The 9,586-nt window shown below is 48.2% G+C and overlaps 2 non-coding genes across 2 annotated transcripts; both read left to right on the top strand.

Annotated features, from left to right (window-relative positions):
* The first annotated feature begins 5,506 nt into the window (after positions 1-5,506).
* TRNAE-UUC lies at positions 5,507-5,578 on the top strand. Its single transcript has one exon. It is a non-coding gene; the product is annotated as a tRNA-Glu (tRNA).
* A 2,622-nt stretch (positions 5,579-8,200) lies between these two features.
* Positions 8,201-8,273, top strand: TRNAK-UUU. Its single transcript has one exon. It is a non-coding gene; the product is annotated as a tRNA-Lys (tRNA).
* The last annotated feature ends 1,313 nt before the right edge of the window (positions 8,274-9,586 follow it).

Below are 9,586 nucleotides of genomic sequence, written 5' to 3'. Positions count from 1 at the left end.
GCAATGTATGGAACATACTGGGTGTGCGGGCCCAAAGCTTATTACTTTCTCTCCCCTGATTGGGCAGGGTCATGTTATTTAGCATGGCTCACACCACCTTCTCGCATCTCCCTCACCCCCCCCCATTTTCCCCACGTTCGTAACATCCGTGAAACCTTCAGAGATATTAATATCCGTGATGGTTTGTCGTGGCAGCGGTGGGCTGGTCTTATTAGCTTGAGGGGTGGTGTCATCCGTCTACAGGGACTACTAGAATCTTTAACCAATGAGACTGCGACCCTATTTGAGAATCAGGCCGGGGAAATGTCCCAGCTGCGCCAGTTAGCTTTGCAAAACCGAATGGCTTTAGACATAATGTTAGCAGCCCAAGGAGGGACTTGCGCCCTCATAAATGAAGAATGCTGTGTTTTTGTAAACGACACCTACCCTGACACTTTTCAACGTACCAAACATCTAAGGGAAATGGCTAAGAACTACTCCTCTGGCCAGCCACCTTATGATTGGTGGGGAGCCTTATGGAATTGGTTGCCTGGATTTGGGTGGGTTAAAAAACTCTTGGTGGGTATTGTTGGGGCCATAGTAATCCTTATAATACTGTGTTGCTGCATCCAGTGTGTCCCCTCCCTCATAAACTCATGTGGGTCAGTTTATTCTTTTCCTACTTCAGCCAAAGGCCTTACTCTCTTCGAGTTGGCCCAGGCTGAAATTGCCAAGCGGCCCTTGGCTCCTTAAAATGGGGTGTAGCGTTTGGTGAATAATTATCCCAAAGCTACAAATGGAGGAATGTTGAGTCTGAACTTTTCATGAGTTTAAACTTAATCCAGACTTGATGTCTCTGTCTGAAACTTTTAATCAAAACTCTGACCTGCGAACTACTCCTGACACCTCCCCCCTCCCAATAAGTAGCCATATCCTCCTTTGTCTTTTCTAATTTACATTTTAACCTGTTTTATCCTGTAGAATCTTGATTGATTATGCATGACCATTATGATCTGTTAATCACTTTGTTTACTTCTGTGTATAAACATTGATGCTCACCCCTAATAAACTTGCCACACTTACTCCGAAGCTTTGCTCTTAAGCTAAGGATGGTGTGAGCCCGTTGATCAATGAATTGTTGTCTGGTCTCTGACAGTTTTCTGAGCCCTATACCAACTCCGCACAAACTCGGGTGCTGGAGAGGTGAGTAGGACTTTCTTTTTATCTAACAATGGTGTTGGGACAGGACTGTCTCCATGCTGATTCTGTAAGTAACCAGTCTGTGCTTCAGGATTTAAAAAGAAATTTGGTTACTGGTGTTTCAAAGCAGAACAGTTTTATGGCTGAATGCTTAAGGATGCAGGGGAAAGCAAGTGAACTCTCACCCTCAAACTATTTGGAATTGTGTGATATCTCTGTAAAACAAAGTCCAGCCTTGGAATGGGTAGCAGCTAAAAATCTAAAAGCTAGTGTCTGTGTTGATGCAAATTACTTGGCTGGCAGGGAGAAGAAAGACTTGCTAATAGCTGTTAGCAAACAGAGCCCACCCCATCAGCCAGTGAATTCTGTTAAACAAAAGAAATCAGGGTTTAATCCTTCAGGACAAGGAGAAAAGAAAAAACTTAATTTTGCAAAGGAAAGCCACAGGGTAACCCTAAAAGGCCCAAACCCCAATGGTATTGAGCCAAAGGTGTGGCATAGCAAACATGATGGTAGATGGACACCTGCAATAAATTTGTTGTTATTGCTGATGGTAATGTTTGTAACTAATGTGTTGCTATTACCAAGAAATGTAAAAATGTACAATGTGCCTAATCTTATGGTAAATCCCTTGAACATGTTAAAAGTAATGCATAAGAACCCACTTTATGTTAAAAGGCCTTGTTATACTAATGTTTCACTGTTAGTGCCTATAAACAGTCTTGGAACTTTTCATAGGAGAAAAGACATTCCAGACCTAATGTGCTGTGTTAAAAGGGAAACTGAGGCACACTACCATATTGCTTGCATGGCTAAATGCCAAGATTCCTGTACAATGAACAACATTAATATCTACATTGGTTTAATGTTAATTGGGTTCCAGGCATTTGCCAAAGCTTGTATAAATAAAATAGCTAGTTTCTTTAGCTCTTGGCAAGATCACATGAAACATACAGGAACCCTGCTGCAAGAGCAGATCCAATCCACTATTGTTCTAACCAAGTTTTACCTTAAGTTCATAAAAAGATTCAATCATGTTATTGAACATAAGTTGAGTAAACCATTTCTGTTATACAGTGACATGGCTTCTAACCCAATACAAGCTGTAATAAAACAAAACCCAGGATGGGGAGCTTTTGGGATGCAGTCAGTGATGTTTGTGTCATCCCTTCCTGCATCAATTTTGCGTTGGGGGTGTGACGTTGTGACTGTGATATAATATCTCATTGAAAGATGACAGGGCCAGAAAGAGTTAATTAACTCACAGACTGACCTGACCCATGGGTGAACCTTAAGGACTGGTTAGGAAAATATGTAAATGAACAGAGCTTTGAAATGCAAGTCTGCATTGTTAGAGGTAGAAGGGGAGATGTTTGCTCAGGTCTTGTGATGGCAGCAAACAAGTCTTGTCTATTGCTATCGTTTTAATTCAAAGATCAAAAAAGGAATATTAACATTTATGATGATACTTGAGTGAAATTGTATTATTGTCTCTGTGTTTCTTTGAAGGTTGTGCTAACCTGTATTTGAACTGTTTAATGGATAAATTACTCTGTGCTAATTGCCAGGATGTTTGGGAGAAGGAGTTGAGCCTATTGTTTTCTCAGGCCAAAAGGCTGCTGGAAATGTATAAGGAGCCTGGGACACGATCCTTCTTCATCTCAGATCTGCTTTGGGTTTCAAGAGGGGGAAACCTTAAGCCACAAGGATTGAGATCCCCAGTCATTGACTGGAGCCACCCTGAATATGGACATTGGACTATAACCTATGGACTATTTCTAAAAGGACTTTTGGCAACTACAAGCTTATCTCTGCTGTGTATCTGAATCTCAAGAATTGAATTCAAGTCTGTCTGTAGATTAATCTTTTAACCAACACTCTCTCTCTTTTCTTTTTAAAATAAATTTTAGCTTGGTTAATAAGAATTGGCTATAGCGTGTATTTTGGGTAAGATCTAAATTATAATTGAACCTGGGTATGTGGCTGATCCTTTGGGATTGGAAGAACCTTTTCTTTTATATGATGAAGTAAGATTCTTAGGAATCATCATCATATCTGACAGGTGTGTCTGGACGGAGGCCTGAGGCTGGGCACTTTAAGGGAACTGCATGGTTTGGACTTCTAAGTAACCAGTAAGGTACTGTAGAAGCTGTTTTGTGCTGGTTGGTAAATCTAAGTATTGGAATAACCACCAGCATTTGGGGTTTGTCTGCCCTGTTTGGTTTGCAGTTCACCCTAATTAAGTAACCTCAGCTGGCTCCCACGGGCAGCACCGTCACAGTCACTTTGCACTCTGACACATTGTTTCGTGTTGTATGGTTTTTGCACTGCCTTGTGTTGTGTCGGTTTGAGCTGAGCTCTTTTGCAGTGTGTCATTTTGCCCTATGGGGCGTTCATTTGCATGGCGCTGAATTGTCGGGCTTTGCACTCCTACGTATTGTCACTTTGTGCTGTGGAATGTCAGTTCACGCTGAATTGTTAGATGCTAGATTGGGGTGTTTTCACTTTTGTTGTTGTTTCTATTACATTGCGATGGCATCGAATTACAGAGCTGTACGGCTGCAAGGGCCCTGGAGAGGTCATGAAATCCAGCCCTCGCTGCTGAGGCAGGGCCAAGCAGAGATGATGCATCAGGGCCATGTGGGGTCAAGTGCCCACAGCAGCGGGCCCAGGCAGGGAGCAGAAGGAGGGAACCAGAGCCAGAGCAGGTTGTCTATGGGACCAAGTATATGGAGAGTATCCTTGACAGAGGTTTGTTCAACCTTTTGTTAAAAACCTCCAAGGACAGCGACTCCACAGACACCCTTGGGAGCCTATTCCATAGCTTTACTACACTCAGAGTTAGAAAGCTGTTCCCAACATCTAACGTGAATCTCCCTGGCTGCAGATTAAGCCCATTACTTCTTGTCCTACCGTCAGTGGACATGGAGACTAATTGATCATCGTCCTATTTATAAAGACCAAACTTTTCTCTCTGCAGACATCCGTTAAATGGTTATTATCCCCTCTTCTTGCCTGGGCTAGAATGGAAGAGGAGAAATTCCTCTCTTAACAGAGGATGCAAATGTCAGTTTGGTCTCTCTTCATGTTTTACTGAAGCTGAGAGAGAGGAAGAAACATGACCTGCCGAAGAGCATAGAGAGTTTGTTTCATTTTGGTCTGTGACTATTAGCAGAAGAGTGACACCTAAGGGCTGTCACTACCACCCACCATGGGGCTTGGATTTATGATGGTGGGATTAAGAGCCTCATGCTCTACCAACGGAGCTAGCTAGATTTAAAGTCAGTCAACTGCCCAGTCGCAGTGTAGAAGGAGCCTGAGGGTGTTTATTTGTGAGCTGAGGTTCCCTGTCTGACATTTGCCTTCTTTCCTGGTTCGTTATATCTCCAGCGAGCAAACCGGAGCTGTCACAAGGCTGGTTCGATGCTGCTTTCTAGCCCAGAGAGCTGGGGTTGATTTAGCATGCTGCCGCCATCAGCTGGTCAGAGTAACCAGGGTGGGAGGGTGGAATTTAGGATTCTCCTACCACCAGAGGGAGGTGCTGTTGGACTCATCTAGTGGGGGAGAGTCTGAAAAAGCTTCTCAGCTCCCAGAGAGGGGGGCAGACAAGCCAGTTCCCCACACGCCACACACACATTTTCACAGGGAATCAGGTCCCCTAGGGAAAAACTCAAAAGAAGCCCAGGCCCAGGAGTGTCAGAGAAGGGAATCACTGTTTGCCTTAAGAGGTGGGTTCGGGAAACCTGCAGGTCCTTAGATCCCTCCAGCGCCTGATAGAACCATTTTTGGGGAAGGTCTGGGGAAGCCGAGGAGGACAAGGAAAGGGAAAAAGGGCTTGCAGCTGTCGTGCAATCCCCATGCTCCCAGCAGAAGGATCTGGAGGGGTCAGCACTGTGGTTGCTTGTTGAGGACACAGAACTCACAAGATGGCAAAGCTCAGAGCCCCGTTACACAGAGTCAGACTGTGATCAGCTCTCACCCAGGGGGAGCAACACCCCTCCCTTGGTCTCTATGCCAGAGCTCCTATCAGCTCAGTCCTTCCCGCAAGAGTCGGCTGCTGAGAGGGTTGCAATGGGGTAAATGAAGGCAGAGGAGGATTGTTCCTCATGGGTTTTCTTTGTGTGGCTCTGTGATCCTGCTGGAGGAAGCTGAAGCATGATTTGAGTTTTTTTCAGTGGCTTGGGTTGGGCTCAAGTTGTGACCCTGAGTACAGGGGTTCTCTGCTCTTAGCCCCTCAGGGAATGGACAATGGAGCAGTTTCAGAAAGTGGCTAGAAAGTAGCCTAAGAAAGTGTAGCATAAGTGAGAAGAAAACTACCATCCTCACCTCCCTAGTGGTCCAGTGGTTAGGATTTGGCACTTTCACTGCCATGGGCTGGGTTCAATTCCCAGTGAGGGAAAAGTAACTTTAAATCAAAAAAACCTTCAGTTGCAGTGTAAACAAATTGATGGGTTTTTCCTGATTTCCCCCATCTTCCCAGTGTCTCCATGGCAGGGCTGGCACCAGAGCAGCAAACAGGAGCCTGGGGTGGCCATTAGAAAGGGGAGGCACAAAGGCAGGTCTGGCCCTCTCAGTCCCTCTTGGAGGGAAGGACCTGCCACTGAATTGCCCCCACAAGCGGTAGTGGTAGATCTGAAGTGCTGCAAATTGTGGCTTTTTTACATTTTATTTTATTATTTTTTTTCGCTTGGGGTGGCAAAAACGCTGGATCTGGCCCTGCTCCATGGAAGATAATTTGTTAAATCCCAGATAAGTGCAGTTCTACCAGTTCTCAGCCTAAATCCTTAGGTCTTAATCCTGAGGATATTGTCCCACCATGGGGCCATTTCCCGCCTCTCTTTCCTAGGGAAGCACAATTTTCCTTGCACAGACACAGGAACAGCAAGATCTTTCTCTGTCCCTTGTGCAAAGCAGGGGGCCAAATTCCATGGAAACAATGGATGAGTTGGGGGCCCTGGGCACATCCAGCCCTGGCTGTGAGATGTTCCCTCCCCTCTTTCTTTATGCCCCTGTTGTTATTTCATGGATTGTCTGGGATGGGGGAAAAGCTGAGTTCACTCCAAGTGGAGGGGAAAAAGGACCCTGAAAGTCTCAGGCCCCAACCCCTGCTACCAGGATCACTGAGGTGCTGGGAATCTGCATGGGAAAGGGACTGTGTGAATTGTCAAGGTGGGGAATGAATAACAATTTACAATAAGAGCCACCTCATTAATCACTGACACAGGCTAATCCTGCCGCAGATAGAAGGGAAACTGGGAGTGATTCTTTGCTGCTCAGCCATGGAAACAGTGACCCCATTGCACCGCAGTGAATGTGCTGGGGAAAGCTGGACTTCACAGGCAGGTAGAAAGAGCAGATCCTAGAAACACCTGGAGCTCCCCACAGCACTTCTGCCACCAGGGTCAGGTGTTGAGCGACTCACAGTGCCCCCCCCCGACACATTACCTTCCAGCAGGGGGTGCAGCACCCCCCACCCAATGCAGGGGAGAGGGCTGAGTGTATCTCTGCACCCTGAGTCCAGGGCACCCACTCTCTCTGCCCCACACATCGAATCTGGCTCTGCTGCAAAGTGACCCCTAAGAACCAGCAACCTCCAGGACAGCAGGTTTGGCCTCAGAGCAGGGAATGTGTCCCTCATGCTGCTTTTAGGCCACTAGGTGCTCTGGAAACAGGAGGGTTCTGAGTGTAACCTATAGAACACATGGCCTATCTGGGGATATAGGTCAGTGGTAGAGCACATGCTTTGCATGTATGAAGTCCTGGGTTCAATCCCCAGCATCTCCAAGTTCTTTTCACCCTGCTGCTTTGCTCCTGCCCAGAGGGGATGTGGCCCAGCAGTCTCCCTGCAGGAATTTCAATCCTGCTCAGTGATGGATAAGTGCCAATTGCATGGAAGGTCGGGGGGGGGGGGTTTGCTCCTAAGTCTCCTCTGTACATTTAAGATTCCCACCAGTTGTGTTGCCTGGGACAAGGGTAGATGAGAAGGGAGAATCCTCCAGCACTAGAGGGAAAGGTCCCATCTGCACAGACTGAGAGGCAAAGACTAGATTTATTTCTAGTCTGGGCCCAATCTTTTCTCCTGGTATAGCCCTTGTTCCAGCTCAGGTGGTAGCTGGGGATGTCTCATGACTGCAGCCATGTTTGTTCAGTTCCACCCCCTTATACAGCTTTGGTACAAGGCAGGCATTTTTTGTCTCTCTCCTGAGGAAAAGCCCCAGGTTTAAGATGGATTCCTGTACCAGGTGACATGGTCACATGTCCCGTGAGACCCCCCCAAACCTTCATTCTTCCTGGCCTGACTCAGGGATGGTGCAGGACAGAGCCATCTCCAGTCAATTGTCCTGGTTAATGGGAGCCATCAAGAGTCCAAACCACTGTAAATGGCCCATACTTTGCATCATTACAACAGGACCTCAGAGTTATAGTCCATATTTCTAGTTTCAGATCCAAGAATGATCGGTTCATACAAATAGGATGAACACACACCGTAGATTATAAACTTTGTAATGATACTGCACAAGAGACCTTTTGCATGAAGCATAGTCCAGTCACTTTATATTCACACTCATTAGCATATATTCATAAAATCCTATGGAGTGCAAGGTCACAGCAGGGAAAGGGTTTTCCTGCGGCACCTGGGAGCAGTTGAGTTTCATGCTCAGGCTGTGGTATGAGTTCCTCCAGGTTTCTCGTAAGCACACAGGGACCTTCGCGGGTGCTCTCGATACAGGAATGGCCCAGACACGATAAAGTGATGGGAATTGCATTTTCCTTTTTTAGTTTTGTATTTCCAATGACATTTCTGTTTGTGATTTCGTTTTGCTTTGTATAACTGTGTTTTCTCCTGGATTTGATATTTAACTAAAAAAAGAATAAGGCCTCAGGGCACCGGATGGAGGAGCAGGCTGGGGCTAGGACTGCTAAGAGAGCAAAAGTAGCAGGTTTTCTGTATTGTTTCCGGCCCTCATTTTTCTTGACTAGTTTCTCTTCTGCACGAAATTTGCTTGTTTTTAAAATGTGAGCCTGGCTAGCTTAGTGGGCAGAGCATCAGACTTTTAATCTGAGGGTCCAGGGTTCAAGTCCCTGGTCAGATGAAGAAGGAACCATTTCTCTCAAAATGGAAGAAGGCATCTCTCCACAGTGTTATTTGACCTCTTTTCCCCAGTACTGGCGTTTCACTAGGAAGGGCCATGTACTGCCTGGGACTGAAGGGGCAACTTCCTCACATGCCCACTGGCCTCTCAGGCTGGATTAAGAAAGGCCTCTGGGAGCTGCAGCAAACTGCTGCAGGCCAACTTGGTGAGCAAAGGCAGGGCTGCCCCCACAGGGTCATGCTCAGCAGAGCTCAGCAGAGGTCTGGGGGTTCCCTGCTGGTCCCATGGTGTAAGGGCAGCACTCGGGACTGTGAATCCTGCAATCTGAGCTGAAGTCTCGGTGGGATCTGAGGACAATTCCTGTGCCACAAACCCTGCTGGGTCTTCCAAGGTTCTGTCTTGCTTTCTCCAATGCCAGGAAAGCCTGTCTTTTACCCACTAGCTGTTGTGACTTGAGCACAAGAGGGGACGTTTGATCCAGAAGCCTGGCCGTGCCTGGAGTCCTGTAGGCAGGGCCGGCTCTAGACCCCAGCGGGGCAAGCACCCGCGTGGGGCGGCCCTTTCCTGGGGGGGCAGCAGGCTGGGCCGGCGGACCTGCCGCAGTCATGCCTGCGGAAGGTCCACCGGAGCCCCGGGATGACCGGACCTGCCGCAGGCATGACTGCGGAGGGGGCGCTCCTCCCGCGGCTCCAGTGGACCTCCCGCAGACATGACTGCGGACGGTTCGCTGGTCCCGCGGCTCGGCTGGACCTCCCATAGGCATGCCTGCGGCAGCTCAAGCGGAGCCGCCGGACCTGCGAACCGTCCGCAGCTGCGGGAGGTCCAGCTGAGCCGCGCGACCAGCGGACCCTCCGCAGTCATGCCCGCGGGAGGTCCGCTGCTCCCGCGGCTCCGGGGCGCCTCCCGGGCATGACTGCTTGGGGCGGCCAAAAACGTAGAGCCGCCCCTGCCTGTAGGGAGGGATGCGAGCTCCATTTCCTCTGAGTCCTGAAGCTGGGCTGCAGCCTGGCCTAGGAGGCAGCCCTATTGGTTGACCTACTGGCCCAAAGTCACTTGAGCGGTGTTGGTGTTCCCCAGGGATGCTGAAGGGCCTAAGGGAGGGAAGCTCAATACTCCCCCCTATCAGTCAGGGCGGAAGAGGAGGGCTGCAAGCGTGGGCAGGTTGATGGCTGGGCCTTCTAGCATTCGGTTGGGGACGATATGGGGAACGCAAACTGGGAGAAATGGTTGCTGGCCTGTGAGGAATGGCTTGGGCGGTGGCATAAGTGGACCTTGTCATTACCTACAAGGTTGTCATGCTCAAGATCCATCGG

The sequence above is a fragment of the Mauremys mutica genome, unplaced genomic scaffold (genome assembly GCF_020497125.1).
Source record: "Mauremys mutica isolate MM-2020 ecotype Southern unplaced genomic scaffold, ASM2049712v1 Super-Scaffold_100186, whole genome shotgun sequence".
Taxonomy (NCBI): Eukaryota; Metazoa; Chordata; order Testudines; family Geoemydidae; genus Mauremys; species Mauremys mutica.
This window is presented reverse-complemented; position numbering and strand designations above follow the sequence as displayed.